The sequence below is a fragment of the Syzygium oleosum genome, unplaced genomic scaffold (assembly GCF_021117445.2).
Source record: "Syzygium oleosum isolate NSW1041296 unplaced genomic scaffold, Sole_v2.1 Sole_v2.01, whole genome shotgun sequence".
In the NCBI taxonomy this organism is placed as follows: Eukaryota; Viridiplantae; Streptophyta; class Magnoliopsida; order Myrtales; family Myrtaceae; genus Syzygium; species Syzygium oleosum.
The window spans coordinates 13,785,414-13,802,776 of NW_026607485.1; the positions used below are offsets into that span (position 1 = coordinate 13,785,414).

Here is a 17,363-nt window from a genome sequence, read left to right on the forward strand (position 1 = left end):
ATAATGAAGCAAGCTGATTGGGAATTGCTAGATAGACGAGCTTTGGGTGTTGTAACGTCCTGAATTTTGACCCATTTCCGGGATCAATGATATAGATATTATTTCTCATTTAATTTTAGTAAGTCTCGCCCAAAATTGATCAATCGCGGGATACTAACCAAAAGGGAATGGCTAATTAGGAAAACGGTACGTGGACCAGGGACCCGATCGCGAATCGGGCACCGATTTCGAGAAACGACGAGGAAATATTTTGGGCCAATGTGGGCCGATCCTAGGAAGGTGACGGATTTAGTTTGTCCAATGACGTATGATCGGATCGCGGGTGATTCCGCACGACCGAGAGTACGCGTGGCGAACAAATCCCGAACTTAAACCGAACGATTGCGACCTCTGGAACTAGCGATAATTCCTCGCGTTCTCCCGAAAATCGAGACCGTCACGACTCGAGTAACTCTAGCTCGATACGCGTAACCCCTAAACAGTTGCCCATTAGTGAGAGACCCTAAAATTGTAATGATCGCGAAATTGGATCCGGACTTGGACGTCGAATTTCATGGGCGTGTGCGACTATTTTGCGAGAACGACGTCATTAAGGAAAAGTTGGTCAAACCCCCTTAGACTATTAATATTTTTGTCTCACCCTCATTTCTCTCTCACTCTCCCGACCAGCCCCTCTCCCTCACGCCATTCTCTCTCTCTAGCCGAATCTCCCCTTCTCCCTCTCTCAGCCTTGGACCGCCGATCGCCGGAGCACCGCCGCCGCCGCTCGCCTATGCCGCCGCTCGTCCGCCGTGCACCACCATCATCCCGTCCATCCTCTCTCTCTCTCTCCGTCTCGTCTCTCTCTCCCTCGTTCGGCATGAGGACCGCCGGAGCAACCCCTCGGCCGCGTGTGAGGATCGCCGCCGACCGCCGTCCGTTCAAGCCGCCGCCGTGCCACCGTCTCGCCACCACCACCCGACCACCACTCCCTCTCTCTCCCCTGTTCACCAGCACCATCACCCTCTCCCCTTCGGCCGCCGTGACCGCCAAGGACTGCCGGTCGCCGCCGCCGTGGAAGCCGCCGCTGGTTGCCGTCGCTAGGCCGCCGTGAGTCGCTCGGTCCACCCGTTCCCGCCGATTCAGCCATTAATTGGAGCTTAGGAGCTTAAGTGAGTAATTAGTCCCTAAACCCTAATTATGCCAATTATGCATTTCTAGATAGGTTAGGTTAATTTAGGGGTTAAATTAGGGTATTATGGGGGTAATTAGTGGCTGAATATTGTGGCTGCCTATGTAATGGTTTTTGGTGGATTATATTGCTGATTAAGTGGAGATTTAGCGGCCTAGAATGACCGCGGAAGTGGCCGCCCATGTGAATTAATCGGACTAAGTTTGGTCAATTTTGGGAATGAATGGTGTAATTGCCGAGGATGTCTAGATTGACCGATTAGTGGCTGATTTGTGTTCTATTGTGTTCAATTTTATAATGCCATGTTGTGTGTCCTCAGGTGGCCGAATGTGGTGTGGTATGGAGGGCCTTGATTGTGCGAGTTTGTGTCGCACTAATTACGTGATTTATGTGTCATGCCGAAATGTGTTAAATTGAATATTTGGGCGTGCCGATGCAATATTGATTGAACATGTTATGGCATAAATAGGACACGTTGTGACTAGTGAGTATGTTAAGGCACAAATTGAGCTTGTCGTGGCATTACTTGATTTTGCGATTATACTTGGAAATTGGATACTCATTGTATATTACATTATTGCCCGAGTGCGGGACTGCATGGCTACGCATTTCACATGTTGAGCATTGGCTCGAAGTGAGAACTGTGCGAGTGTGCGTGTCTGGCATGAGCATGTGATCACCTTAATTGCCCTGATGCGTTTTACGTAGGGTTCAGATAAAATTGGTTGTGTGAACGTGTGATCACTATGAGTCCTGATACGTTTTACGCGGGACGGTACCCGGTTTTACCGAAAGACGGCCAGCCTGATGCGTTTTACGCGGGTTTTGGTCCGTATATGGAGATCGGTGTTGCGCCTGATGCGTTTTACCGGGCTGATGCATTTTACGCGGGTCATGAAGTGTTGGTATTGATTAATAGACCTGATGTCACGCCCCGAACCCCATCGAGCACGCGACACACCTCTCTGGTCGATTAATGCGATGTCCCAGGGTATCGCCGACCCCATTTGAATTAACAGAGATTTAAATCATCCAGCGGAAACCATAAATACCCGGACAATTAAAACTGGGGTAATCAAGGAGAATAAACATATTCATTGACGATTCAAACTTATATAATATTTACAATTTACAAACCGTCATATACATATGCACACCGTACTATAAACCACCGATAACAAAAAGGATCGACAGCCTGGGTATTCTATCACCAAAAATAATACCCTCCAAAAACCTATTCCACACCCCTACACTAGCCCCTACGCCCTTTACTTGGCGTCCACTCCGAGTCTGATTCTTCGTCCTTTGAATCTGAGCCCCCCTGGATTGTCCGTTCCTCTGAGGACTCCGGCTCGGCCTCGATCTCGATCGGGTTGTTTATATCACCCGACTCAGCTGGAACCTCGACCCGTTCTTCCTCGACTGGCTCCTCAAAGAACTCGTCCTCCGGCACAAAATCGGGATCAATCCATTGCTCATACGGGGGTATATACTCCGGTTCTTCTTCAGGCTCAACAGGTTCATCCTCAGGTCCTGCCTCGGGTTCCTCCTTTCCTGGTTCTTCCTCTGGAATAGCCTCGAGATCTACGCCCATTGGGTCATACCCCGCCCGTGACTCTTCAGCTCGGGTCATGCCCGGCTCCCAAGGGCTCAAGCTGCGGGCGCCGGTCAGACTGATCGCGCTAGACTAGTTTCCAAACTAGTCATCTCGCCATCCGGGGGAGGTATGGCTGATGGATCCCAGTCCCCAACTCCATCAAAAGGAACATCAAATCCACGGACGGGACCGAACTCATTTATCCCGTCTCGGAAGAACCACGCAGTATATGTGTGGGCTTGCCATAGGGGTAATCCTACATCTACCCAGACTACCGTCGTATGCTTAATCCAGGTCATGTGGTCATCTATAGGATACTCTATAACGTCGTGGTCAGTGTGCATCAGTACTCCAAAACGCTTAGGTGGCGGCGGCGGGAGATTCATTGCTCAGGCTGGGGTTCTGAAATTGTTGGTTGAAACAACCATGAGATTACATCTCAACAAGCACACACCCTAAACCCCACCTAGGCTATCACGTACCTCCAGACAATCACGACAAACAATCACACTCAGCTAATACACCGCAGGCACACAATCAATACTTACCTGGCCTTTCCAGTGTGCCACCTGCACGTTAGTCACAATAGCACCATTCCACTCACATGCATGTTCTAATTACGTTTCATGCATTTGTTCCGATCTCATCACATCTTTTCCACATCACTCGCCAGTGACCCGCGTAATGGTACCGCCTCAGGTTCACTGCGACTATCTCACATTGCCTCGCCAGTGGCCCGCGTAATGGTACCGCCTCAGGCTTACTGCGACCAACTCATAATAACACTTCAAGGCCCGCGTAATGGTACCGCCTCAGGCCGTGTATCTTGCCCACGTAGTGGTACCGCCTCAGGCTCAACACCCACCACCTACGAAACAACCCGCGTAATGGTAGTGCCTCAGGTTGGCCGTCCTCCGGTAATACCGGCATCGTCCCGCGTAGTCATATCGCCTCAGGACGGATAAATATCCCCGCGTAATGGTACCGCCTCAGGGATTTCCACAATCACACATACCACACTACACACGATTTCTCACTCATTCGCATACTCAACATCCACTTGCCAATAATTTGGCCAACCACACGTGGCCTGTGCACGCACCAACTCACACACGTCTCTCATGCTCAATAAGCAACCGACACGGCCAATTGACAATTAATTCAATTAGGCCCGAGCATGCACATAACAAAGCATATTTCAAACCATCCAATCACGGTACAACAAACACACAAGGCCACTCATGGGCCCACAAACACAGCCACGTAACAAGCACAATTTCAGCATTTCCTCACTCAATTCAAACCACAACGAACCTCACGTTCCAGCCACTATACCGTGCACCAATCCAACACCGATTGTCCTCAAATCAAGCCCAAATACTCGTCACTACGAGCCTCAGTTTCCAGCAATCGTTCCAACATCAATTCAGCCCCGAAACACCATCATTTCACCATCTAAAATCAGTCCATAACCATCCTCAAACCGGTCCATTAATCAATCCCCAAAACAACCCCTAATCTAGCCTAAATTACGCCTAAATAATTCCGAATTCACCTCAAATTTGTCCGTCGATACCCGAAGTCCTAAATAAAGTTTAGGGCGCGACTTACCGAACTCTAGACTAACTCGGCTAGAGTGGAAAATGAACGGCGGTCAATGGTGAGCGGCGGCGAGCGGCTCGGCGACGGCGGATGGGCTGGACGAAGTGCGGCGGCGACGGCGGCTTGGGTCGGTTCCTCACGGCCACGGGAGAGGGAGAGAGAGAAAACCGAGAGGGTGAGGGGAACGGTGGTGGTGCGGCAACGGCGCGGTGGCGATGGCCGGCGAACGGTGGTGGCGCGGCCAAAAAGGGGGGCGGTCGGCGGTGAGGGAGAGAGAGGGAGTGGGAGCCGAGAGAGAGAGTGAGGAGAGAGAGAGAGAGGGATTTGGGTGGACCAAATTACCATCATGCCCTTTCCTCACAAACCCAATCGACAGCCCAGATTCGATCTTATCTTGAAATCGACGGCCCGGATCGAATCTTTTCCAAAATATCCAAGGGCAATTTGGGAATTTCATAAAATTCCAAAGGCAAAATTGTCCAACTCAAAAGTTAGGGCAAAATGACCAAAATGCCCTTCCCCTTTAATACTTGCCTTTTATAAATCTCCAAGGGTAAAATGGTCACTTTTCCATTTTCTTGCCGAATTTGAATTTTTCTGAAGGATTCGGGAAAATCCAAAGTTGTACGTTCCAACCACAACGTCGTCCTAACGTCCCGTCGTGACTTCCTAATTTTCCGATGTCCAATTTGGGCTCTAATTAATAATTGAATTTTATTTAATGTAACTCGAGCGTTTCTCAAACTAACGGGCAGCTTTTGGGAAAATTCGCATATTCGACCCGTGACCGATAATAAATCGAGTCACGTGCAAGTTCATTTGGCTCATGACGACTTCGGTTATCATGTAATCGCGAGGTTCGATCGCTAGTTCCGTCGGGCACGATCGTTCGGTATACGTTCTGGATTATTTGTCAATTCATTTCGTAGTCCAGCGGAATCACCCGCGATCCACTACTATGATAGTGGCGAACTGATCCTTAGCTATCCTTGGATCGGCCTACAGTGGCTCAAAGTGTCACCCTGGCGATTTTCATGATCGATGGTCGGTTCACGATCGAGTTCTTTGGTCGCGCGAATTTAAATCCCTAATTAGCCTTTCCCTAATGGTTAGTATCCCAGGATTGATCAGTTCCGGGCGAGAACTAACTACAAGTACGTTCATAAAATCAAGCATTTCATAAATCCCAAATGGACAAAATTCAGGATGTCACACCTGATGCGTTTTACACGGGTCGAATCCTAGTTGAAAAATAGGCAGTGTGCATTATCGAGCCAGACCACGAACATGGCATATGTGTGCAAGAGTGTATGGACAGTTGTGCGTATCGGTGACTCGTGTGTGAGGCAGGCACTAATAAGTATGAGCATGCATATGGCGTACGTGTGATTAAGTGTGATCGCGTATGTGCCATGAGTATTATTATGTTATGCCTAACTTGCAGGGTCAATTGTGTGCTCGATCTAGGCCGAGGGCCTAGGTCAATTGATTGCCAATTATTATTGGTTGTTTGTAATTTGATGCCTGTCAGGAGGTGCATGTTAGCCTAGTTTAGGTTTAGGGGGTTTTACTCGCTGAGATTCGTCTCATGGTTTGTTAAAACCCAACTTTTCAGACCCCCGGCCCTGAAGATGTCAGAGGTTCCAGTACGTTTTGGGATCCCATTCCATATAGAAAGGACGGTGACTGAGCACCCTGTAGGGAATGGGGATAGGTATATTAGGTATTATGCTTTAGTATGGGTTGATGTGGGAGAGACTCATTACGAGACCCACGAGTATATAGCCTGGAGCTTTAGGGACTACTCCGGGGAGTATGGACCTCTTCGCACTTTTGATGTTCCGTTTAATGGGCTGGGCGAGATAGATCCACAGTGTCCCGACGGAGACCTGGCGAGCGCCGAAGCTACACCTGAGGGGAGTTTGAGTTCTGGCGCCGAACCTATTGTCTTAGAGGTGGATGAGCCGGACCCGATGGATGAGGAGTCGGTGGATTGGGACGCTGACCCGGAGCTGATGGAGCCGGATGAGGAGCCAGAGCCTATAGAGGACGACCCCGAGCCGGAGGGCGAGCCCGAGGAGATCGACTCTGAGGAGGAGCCGGCAGAGGCCGAGTCCGAGCTGGATTCCCTAGACTCCGAAGTGGAGCTGTCTAACAGTTCTTCATCTTCTGAGTCCTCGGGATCCGACCCAGACTGGGTTTCGTAGGGTTAGCCTTAGCTCAGATAGGTCAGGCCAGTACCTTTTTGATCGGAGCCCCACCTTAGGTAGTAGTCTCACCGTCTGGCCACCTACCCCTTTTTGCAGTTAGTGGCCGTCAACCCGATTTTGGCTATAGGTGTACTTTGTGTAAATATGGATATTGTATATATTTTTGTGGTAATGCAAATGTATATTTTTAATCATACTGATTCTTGTTGTTGTGCTATCCTTGGTTATATTGATTATTGTACGGGTGATTTGTATATATTGCTTCCGCATGTGCAATGATTTTGTCGTGTTGGGCGTTGGGTCGGCGACGCTTCCTGGGGCGTTGCACAAATTCGATCTAGGCAGGGATGTTGCGCGTCGTAGGGTTCGGGGTGTGACATCCCCATTTGATTTGGTATCAGAGTAAGGTCAGCTCGGTCCAATTAGGTTGAAGCCTGGAGTGATAAGGAGCGATGATCTTGGGTAGCCAGTAGGGAGACCTTGTGTGCTAAGTGTACCTCCTGACTGTCTGTGTTTTGATTGAGTGCATATGTGAGTTGACCCGTAAAATGCAGGTGCGGCAAGACCTGAGGTAAGTACGTGTATCTCCTTAACTAAGGTCTTGCACTGTTTGTGCCTAGCCGCATGCTGAGTGATTGATTGCTGTTATGCTAGTTACCTGCCTAGGACCTTAGACCGGTTTAGCTTAGTTTAGGTCGCTAATTCCTGATAGAATTAGCAGGTAGGTGAGTAGTAAGATTGCAAAGATGAGGAGAAGAGGAAAGGAACCCCAGGGGAAGCCTAGTACAGGAGGCCAAGAGGCTAGAGATCCAAGGATGGAGGAGGTTATTCAAACCCTGCATGAGATAGGAAATATTATGGATAGGCAGGCTCAGGAAAGGGCCGCCACCATTGCCCAGGCTACTGAGGCTGCAGCAGCTGCTGCTGTGAATGAAAACAATGCCAATCTAGGGCAAGCTCAAATGGCGGTGAATAGGCAAATGCACCAGTTAGTATAGCAATTCCTGAAGTTGAAACCACCTAAGTTTACTGGAAAAGGTGACCCCGAGGCTGCACCGCGATGGGTAGAAAAACTAGAGAAGGCCTTTGAGGTGTTGGGGTGCACCGAGAATGAGAAAGTGACCCTGGCTGTATATCAGCTGCAAGACAATGCGAATGATTGGTGGAAGGACACTAGGGACAGAGTTTTCCCAGACTTGGGTTGCGTTTACCGAGAGTTTTGATGTGATAATCGGAATGGATTGGCTGGTTAGGCAGAAAGCCGTGATGGATTGTGGCAATAGGGTGATCCAGTTTAACCCGATTGGACATCCTAGATTTGAATTTCAGGGAAACTGAGGAGGAACCTCGTTCCCTTGGATTTCCTCGCTCGAAGTGATTAAGTTGTTGGACGAAGGTTGTGAAGGGTATTTAGTGAATGTCGTTGATCCGACAGCGGCAGAGCCTAAGTTGGAAGAGATACCTGTAGTGTGTAATTTTCCCGAGGTCTTTCCTCAAGAATTGCCAGGTTTGCCACCAAAGCGGGAAGTAGAATTTGTGATAGAATTGGCCCCAAATACAGAACCGATCTCAAAAGCATCGTATGGAATGTCCTTATCAGAACTGAAAGAATTGAAAGTCCAGATGCAGGAATTATGGGATAAGGGTTTCATTCGTCCTAGTGTGTCTCCATGGGGAGCGCCGGTCCTGTTTGTAAGGAAGAAGGACGGGACGTTGAGGTTGTGTATTGATTACCGGCAGTTGAACCAGGTGACGATTAAGAATAAGTACCCACTGCCGAGGATTGATGACCTGTTTGACCAGTTGCAAGGAGCCACGGTGTTCTCTAAGATTGATCTACGGACCGAATATCATCAGCTGAGAATTCGGAAGGAGGACATACCTAAGACCGCTTTTAGGACACGGTACGGGCACTATGAGTTCACAGTGATGCCCTTCGGATTGACCAATGCCCCTGTTGCCTTTATGGACCTAATGAACAGGGTGTTCAAAGAGTTTTTGGACCGGTTCGTCATAGTGTTCATCGACGACATACTGGTATATTCGAAAAGCCCGGAAGAGCATGAAGTGCATTTGACTGAGGTACTACGGACCTTAACGGAACACGCACTCTACGCTAAGTTTAGTAAGTGCGAATTTTGGCTTAGCAGAGTAGCGTTCCTTGGGCACATAATTTCGGGAGATGGAATTTCTGTAGACCCGACAAAGATTGAGGTAGTAACTAAGTGGCCAAGACCGACCTCGGTAATGGAGATCCGAAGTTTCTTAGGATTGGCTGGCTGTTATCGACGTTTTGTAGAAGGATTCTCGTCGATAGCCACGCCGTTGATGCGACTGCTTAAGAAGGAAACCAAGTTCGAATGGGATGATAAGTGCGAGAAAAGTTTTCAGGAGTTGAAGCATAGACTGACAACTGCCCCGGTATTGACCATTCCGTCCGGACCAGGAGGATTTGAGGTCTATAGTGACGCGTCATTAAGAGGACTTGGATGTATTCTGATGCAGCACGGAAAGGTAGTCGCATATGCATCGCGCCAGTTGAGGCCGCATGAGATGAAGTATCCAACGCATGATTTAGAGTTGGCAGCAATCGTTTTTGCCCTTAAAATCTGGAGGCATTATTTGTGCGGGGAAAAGTTCCAGATTTATACGGACCATCAGAGCCTCAAGTACTTGTTTTCGCAAAAGGAATTAAATATGAGGCAGCGCCGATGGATGGAACTTCTTAAGGATTATGACTGCGACATCCTGTATCATCTCGGGAAAGCGAATTGAGTAGCGGATGCGCTAAGTCGGAAGTCGAGTATGGCGCATATGATGGTCAAAGAGTGGACCTTATTGGAAAGGTTAAGAGACTCGGAGTTTAAATTTGAGGTGAGTCAGATGTCTAACCTGATGGCTGCATTGAGAATCGAACCGGAGATCCAAATCAAGGTTAAGGCACTACAGTCTACGGACCAAGAAATACAAAAGATTGTTGGAATGGACGCCGCTACTAGAAAATCGAATTTCCAAGTGAGTGACGATGGAGTTGTAAAGTTCCGAGGACGATTGTGTGTGCCCGATGACTTGGAGCTTAAGGAAGAGATTTTAAGGGAGACGCATCGCAGTAATTACAGTATCTACCCAGGCAGTACAAAGATGTACCAGAATCTGCGGCAGCATTATTGGTGGAATGGACTGAAAAAGGATGTGGCCAAGCATGTAGCCAAGTGTTTGACGTGCCAACAAGTGAAGGCACAGCACTATAAGCCTGGAGGGTTATTGAGACCGTTAGAGATCCCTGAATAGAAATGGGATCACATCACGATGGATTTTATAACGGGACTACCAAGGAGCCAGAGAGGACACGATTCCATTTGGGTGATAGTGGATCGAATGACTAAGTCAGCACACTTCCTAGCAGTGCGAAAGGATTTTGAATTGGAAAGGTATGCAGAGTTGTACGTGCGATAGATTGTCAGATTGCATGGAGTACCGGTAACAATCACGTCGGACCGTGATCCGAGATTTACGGCCAATTTTTGGAAAAGTCTACAATCGGCCTTAGGAACGAAGTTGCAGTTCAGTACGGCCTATCATCCACAGACGGATAGCCAGTCTGAAAGGACGATTTAGACGTTGGAGGATATGTTGCATGCCTGTGTATTGGATTTCCAGGGCAAATGGGAAGAGCAACTACACCTGGTGGAATTCGCCTATAATAATAGTTATCAGCAAAGTATTCAGATGGCGTCGTTTGAGGACTTGTATGGCAGAGCATGTAGGACGCCAGTGTGTTGGGACGAAGTTGGAGAGCGAAGTATCACAGGCCCAGAATTGGTTCAGCAATCGGTCGAAGCAGTTGAGATTATCAGGGAAAGGTTAAAGATAGCGCAGAGTCGCCAGAAAAGTTATGCCGATCGGAGACGACGACCTTTGGAGTTTCAAGTTGGAGATCATGTATTTCTCAAGGTGTCGCCAATGAAGGGGTTGTCTCGATTTGGTAAGAAGGGAAAACTGAGTCCGAGGTTTGTCGGTCCGTTTGAAATTTTGGAAAAAATCGGGGATATGGCTTATCGACTTGCTTTGCCACCCAACCTGTTCCAAGTTCACAATGTATTCCACGTGTCAATGTTGAGAAAGTATGAACCAGACCCGACCCACGTTCTGAGGTATGAAGAGATAGACGTGGACAACAAGGTGTCGTACGTGGAGAGGCCAGTAAGGATCGAGGACAGAAAAGATCGAGTGTTGCGGAATAAGACGATCCCGATGGTCAAGGTTGTATGGGAGCACCATGGAACAGAAGGTGCCACCTGGGAAAGCGAAGAGGCAATGCGACGTCAGCACCCCCATTTGTTTGAGTAAATGAGTTTCGATAGCAAATTTCGAGGACGAAATTTTTGTAAGGGGGGAATAGTTGTAACGTCCTGAATTTCGACCCATTTCCGAGATCAATGATATAGATATTATTTCTCATTTAATTTTAGTAAGTCTCGCCCGGAATTGATAAATCGCGGGATACTAACCAAAAGGAAATGACTAATTAGGAAAACGGTACATGGACCAGGGACCCGATCGCGAATCGGGCACCGATTCCGAGAAACGACGAGGAAATATTTTGAGCCAATGTGGGCCGATTCTAGGAAGGTGACGGATTTAGTTTGGCCAATGACGTATGATCGGATCGCGAGTGATTCTGCACGACCGAGAGTACGCGTGGCGAACAAATCCTGAACTTAAACCGAACGATCGCGACCTCTGGAACTAGCGATAATTCCTCGCGTTCTCCTGGAAATCGAAACCGTCACGACTCGAGTAATCTTAGGTCGATACGCGTAACCCCTAAACAGTCGCTCGTTAGTGAGAGACCCTAAAATTATAATTGAGCAATTTTGATCGCGAAATTGGATCCGGACTTGGACGTCGAATTTCGTGGGCGTGTGCGACTATTTTGTGAGGACGACGTCATTTTAGTGTGGCCAACTATATTTGGAATCAGTATGGTCGAAAAATGGAAATTCGGCCCGAAATTGAAAAATGACGATTTTGCCCCTAGGCCTATTTTTGGTATTCCGAATTTCGGGATTAAATTTGGGGATTAAATCTTGGTTTGTATCAGCCCAATAATTTAGAATTTTGAAGACTAAAATGCCCTTGGATATTTTAGCTTAGGATTATATTGACCAAGTGATTGAGGGGCAAAATGGGAATTAAATTTTGGGGATTAAATTTTCCATCTCTGGCTGCCGCTGCTTTTGCTGCTATCCTGTTCAATTTTTTCTTGAAGAGGAGATCAAGTGAGATCAATGGAGGGGAGTGCAAGAAAACGAGGCATCTGCGAAAATGATGGAATAGCAAGAGGCACTTCTTGTGGTCACCCATCAACAGAAGGTGACGGAACGGCTATTTCATTGGGATGTGACTATGAAGTATTCTTGAGCTTCAAAGGACCAAATATTCGAGCAGGTTTTGCCGACTTCCTTTACACTAGTCTTAAAGATGTAGGAATCCGCACATTTAAGGACGACGAAGATCTCTACAAAGGGGAAGAGTTTGCCCCAGAACTTCTCCAAGCAATTAAGCAGTCGAAGATCTTAATACCTATCTTTTCGAAAGATTATGCCTCTAGCGTATGGTGTCTTAAGGAGGTAGTCCAAATGGTGGAGTGCAAGAAAACTGGGGACAAAAGATCATGCCCATTTTTTATGATGTAGCACCTAAAGAAGTTCGATACCAAACTGGAGATTATGAAAACGCCTTTCTTTCACATGAAAGCAAGAAGCGGTATCACCAAAAGACTATCAGAGAGTGGAAGGATGCTCTCACTGCAGTCACGAAAATAAACGGATGGGACCTGCACAGCATGCCCAACAGGTGACTACTTTTAGCATTCCATCTCATGTGCCTTGTTTCGTTAAACTTGATGCATTTCAATTGGTTTCTTTTCTAGATTTGTGTTAGTCTTGTTGAAATTGAAGTGTATGCAATTGAAGTTATACTGCAAAATCCCGCTAAATAATGGCACAATCCCAATTTTGTCCCATTTCATTCCCAGCAACATTTTCAGTCAGTTCGGGTCATTTATTAACTTTAAGTTCCGCCGCTAATTCATCTAAATGGAATAAGTAGTTGAAGAACACAATTAGAATAGGTCTGTAGTTTTCAATTTGGTTTTGTTAGAACATAGTTTGGTTCAAAACTCAGTTTTCTAATTCATTGCCTTTTGACCTCTAACAAATACTAGGCGAGAAGGTGAGTTCGTGAAAACATTCACGCAGGAGGTTTTCAATGAGTTGAAAAAGGCTTATCTGGAGGTATCAAACTACTTGGTTGGAGTCGACCACCATGTGGATGAAATCATGAATACGATAGGTGCTCGGACAAGTAAAACGCGGATTATAGTAATCCATGGGATGGGGGGCGTTGGAAAGACGACTATTGCCAAACTCAGCTACAATAAGCTTTCAAAGAATTTCGACAATTGTTGCTTTCTGTCCAACATCCGTGAAATGTCAGAACGCAAGGGCATTGAATGCTTGCAGAATCAGCTTATCTCAAACATCCTCAAAAAAGAATGGACTGATACAAAAAACATAGATGACGGGACTCAGACAATTAAGTTCAGGTTGCCTACTAAAAAAGTCCTCCTTCTTCTCGATGATGTGCCTGATAAGAAACATATGGATGCACTCGTAGGTGATCGTAATTGATCTGGTAAAGGGAGCAAAGTTATTATCACTACTAGAAACAAAGACATTTTCAAGGTTCCTGAAGTGGATGACCATTATGAGGTTAGTTTCATGGATTCCATTCAATCTCTTCTACTTTTTAGCAAACATGCCTTCAGAAGAGATTCTCCTTTAAAAGGTTATATCAACCAATCCAACAAGGCGATAGGCATTGCTGGAGGTCTTCCACTAGCTCTTGAGGTGATAGGTTCCCTTTTATCTCGCACAAAAAAGGAAATGTGGGATATGACATTGCACAAGTTGGCCAACGTTCCTCATGTGGATGTTCGGAGTAAGCTTGAAATAAGTTATAATGCATTAGAAAATGAACAAAAGTACATATTCCTCGACATAGCTTGTTTTTTCATTGGATATGACAAAGATATTGTGGTTCATTTCTGGGATGCATCTGAACTTTTTCCGAAAGTAGCCATGGAAGTTTTGCAGAACATGTCTTTGATAAAGATTAAAGAAGATAATACAGTGTGGATGCATGACCAACTTAGAGACCTTGGAAGAATATTAGTTCGTCAAGAAAGTAAGATGAATATAGAGAAGCAAAGTAGGGTGTGGAATCCTGAGGAAGCATTAAAATTGCTAAGGAGGCATAAGGTAAAATCTCCTCCGCAATAAATTTCCAGTTCATTATGGATATTTTCTATCCAAGAAAGCCAATTGCTTTTTGTGTTCTCTACCGCCGTTATGACCTGCTCAACTAATAATTTTATGCTTTTAAGATTATAGGAACGATAGTGCTCAACTCAACCCCTTAAAAAAGTGAACTTGAATGAATGTGCTTCCCTTCAACTTTTCTTTGGGCAGGGAAATAAAGAAGTTGAAGCTCTTCATCTCAAGTTTGACCATGAGGAGCAGTATCGTTTTACCTATGAGAGCTTTGAGAACCTCTCAAATCTAAGGTTCCTTGCAATTGACGATTCGAAGGAAAATTTTCGTGCAGAAGAGGGCTTCTTTGGCACGAATCGACATCAAATGTTCTTCCAACTAATGAGAATTCATATCTCCTTCCACGATTACGATGGCTTTCATGGTGCGATATTCCCCTATCATTTAATGTAACAAATTTCTCCATGGAGGATGTGGTCATTCTTGATTTATCTGGGAGTGCAATTATGCATGATTGGAAGGGGTGGAGCCACATGGAGGTATATTATATGCTAGACAACACTTATTATTCCGTCTTATTAGATTTAAAAGTAATCTTTGCATGATTTTTTTTATAGGTGATGAAGAATTTGAAAGTTCTGAATTTGACCGGTTGCCATCTCTTGGAGAGAACTCCCACCTTCTCTACTTCGGCAAATATAGAACGTTTGATCCTACAGGGCTGTAAATCATTAATCGAAATTGATAGGTCGATTTGTCGGTTGAAACACTTAGTTTACTTAGATGCAAGCAATTGTGAGAATCTTCGAAGGCTGCCAGATGAGCTAGGTGGAGATCTTGCAAGCCTTGAATACCTAAATCTAAGTCAGTGTGTACGGTTGGAGAGGCTTCCGGATTCAATCTGGAATTTGGAATCGCTGATTGAGTTGAATATAGGCTGGACATGGATCAAAGAACTACCAAATTCCATTAGAAAGTTGAGAAATTTGAAAGCAGTGACGACATGGTGCAGTTACATAAGCAAAATACCCGATGCCCTTTGGACGATGGAGAAGCTCAAAGAAATACAATTCCATTGTAAAATTGAGCCTGGAGGCCATGTGAAAGTTGGCAAGTGCATCTACATGAATCAATCCCTGAGGATCTTGAGATTAAGGAAGGCGCATATATGCGCACTACCGAGGCTTCCTGAAAGTCTTATCATTCTTGAATTGTCTTGGTTGTACATGGACATGTTTCCAGATATCTCAAACCTCACTAATTTAAAGGTGTTGGATTTGATATTTAGCCCACCTGATTTTGATGTGATATCTAATGGGCCTGTGGAATGTCCAATACCACAGTGGATTGGGAACTTAACGAAATTGCAGTCTCTGTGCCTGCAGTATTATTATGTGACCACCTCATCGGCAGACCTTAGCCTCCCTCCTCAACTCAAGTCACTTAACCTTGAGTGCCCTAATTTGCGTCGCCTCCCGAGGCTTCCCTCAAGTTTATCATCCATACATTTGTATGATTGCAAGTGACTTCACTCAATGGAGGATCTATCGAATTTGAAGAATCTATTATCTCTCTAGATTAAGTACTCTGCAATTACAGAGATTCAAGGCGTTGGTTGTTTGGAGAACCTATGAGATTTGCTGCTTAATTGGCTTGTAGAGGTAGAGATACTACCTGATCTAAGCAATTTAAACAAACTGGGGCTTCTTCAAGTAACATCTTGTGATAAGCTGGCTAAGATTCAAGGCGAACTCCCACGGTATTTGGATAGATTGTGTATTTATAGCTGTCGTTCTTTACGGGAGTTGCCCAATCTGTTTAGCTTGATGGGTAAGACAGATGTTGAAATAGACTATTGCGATAAATTTTTTGAATATGCTCGCATGAATCGACAAGTTTTGGAGCTTGTAGGCTTTAAACAGCTACAAATCCTACCTAATCTAAGCAATTCTAACCAACTAAAACGTCTTCAAGTAGAAAACTGTGGTAATTTGGTTGAGATTCAAGGCGAACTACCAGAGTCTTTGATAAAATTGAAGATTTTTTCCTGTAAATCTTTACAAAAGTTACCTGATCTGTCCAACTTGAAGGAACTGCAATAGGTTGACATAGAAGGTTGCATGAAATTAAAGGGCGAGACAATTCTCAGCTTTGCATGGAGAAGTCAGGCAAATTTGTGGAAGAACCTCCAACTTCTACGGATTTGTGGCCTCGGTCAAGTGGGGATACTATCCGATCTAAGTAATTTAAACAAACTACGACGTCTTCAAGTAGAAGATTGTGGTAATCAGGTTGAGAATCAAGGCAAACTACCACAATCTTTGGAAGAATTCGAGATTGATTCCTGTAAATCTTTACGGAAGGTGCCTGATCTGTCAAGCTTGAATGGACTGCAAAAGGTTGAAATCCACCGTTGCTACAATTTAAATGTGGCGGCAATTTCTAGGCTTTGCTCGGAGAAGTCAGTAATATTTGTGGAAGAAGACAAACGAATCTGAATATGAGGGAGAAGACAATGAATAAGTGCACTTTCCACTTGAAAGCTTCTTGATCCACGACCACAATTGTTCCCTTGTGTTCAAACTTTAAACGAATTGAGGTAAGTCAATTCATCTGACAACCGATGTTTACCTTTATTTTGCAATCAAATTCTTTCACAGATATGAACAGAGAAGTTTTGCATGCACTTTTTAATGACCTTGTTGCAAGTTCATGTCCGAAAATCTACTGAAGGTTTTGAAATTAGGATACCTCCGAACAACTGGAGGGTGGTTACGTATGTACAAGTATTTGCATTCTTTTCCTAGTTTTGGTTTGGCATTTTCCACTACGTTTTCTTTGGATGGTTTCTTCTTGCTTTTTTGTTTCCCAGCCAGAGGTATGCATGTCAATTGCATCATTTTTATCTGATAATTACAAATTATTAGAGATCCTTGTCGATTTGCTGCTTCACATATTTTGAAGTTGATAACCTCGCTCCGCATTGGAGATAACTTCCTTGTACTGTAAACAATTAGATGGAATGTGTGCCCGAAGGTCACATAACTATGGTTCTCATTAGGAACTTTACAGCATAATCAACTTATTGTATCAATTGTGAAGACAGACACTCTATATTAATATGCTTATGCTCAGTTAATTTTCCAGGAAAGGTGTGCTTCTTAGTGGGATTTGCAAATTTTATGGCGAAGTTATACAATGAAGGAGGAGGAATTTCACTTGGGTAGCGGCATCAGTAGTTGGTGCAGCAAAATTCCATCTCCAAGTTATCATAAACCATCTAATGGTTAAGGCTAAATTCAGTAATATCAGTTCCGAGGACGTATGATAAGTCTTACTTAGGGTTAGAAATCATGCAAATGAAACTCTTGTGCGATCTCCATTATTGCTTACATTTTTTAGAAATGGTTATTGTAACATCCTGAATTTCGACCCATTTCCGGGAT

The 17,363-nt window shown here is 45.2% G+C and overlaps 2 pseudogenes; both read left to right on the forward strand.

The window, feature by feature from the left end:
• The first annotated feature begins 11,812 nt into the window (after positions 1-11,812).
• On the forward strand, positions 11,813-13,275 carry LOC115662113 (disease resistance protein L6-like; annotated as a pseudogene).
• Positions 13,276-13,530: 255 nt separating this feature from the next.
• Positions 13,531-16,415, forward strand: LOC130140510 (disease resistance protein RUN1-like; annotated as a pseudogene).
• Positions 16,416-17,363: the final 948 nt, after the last annotated feature.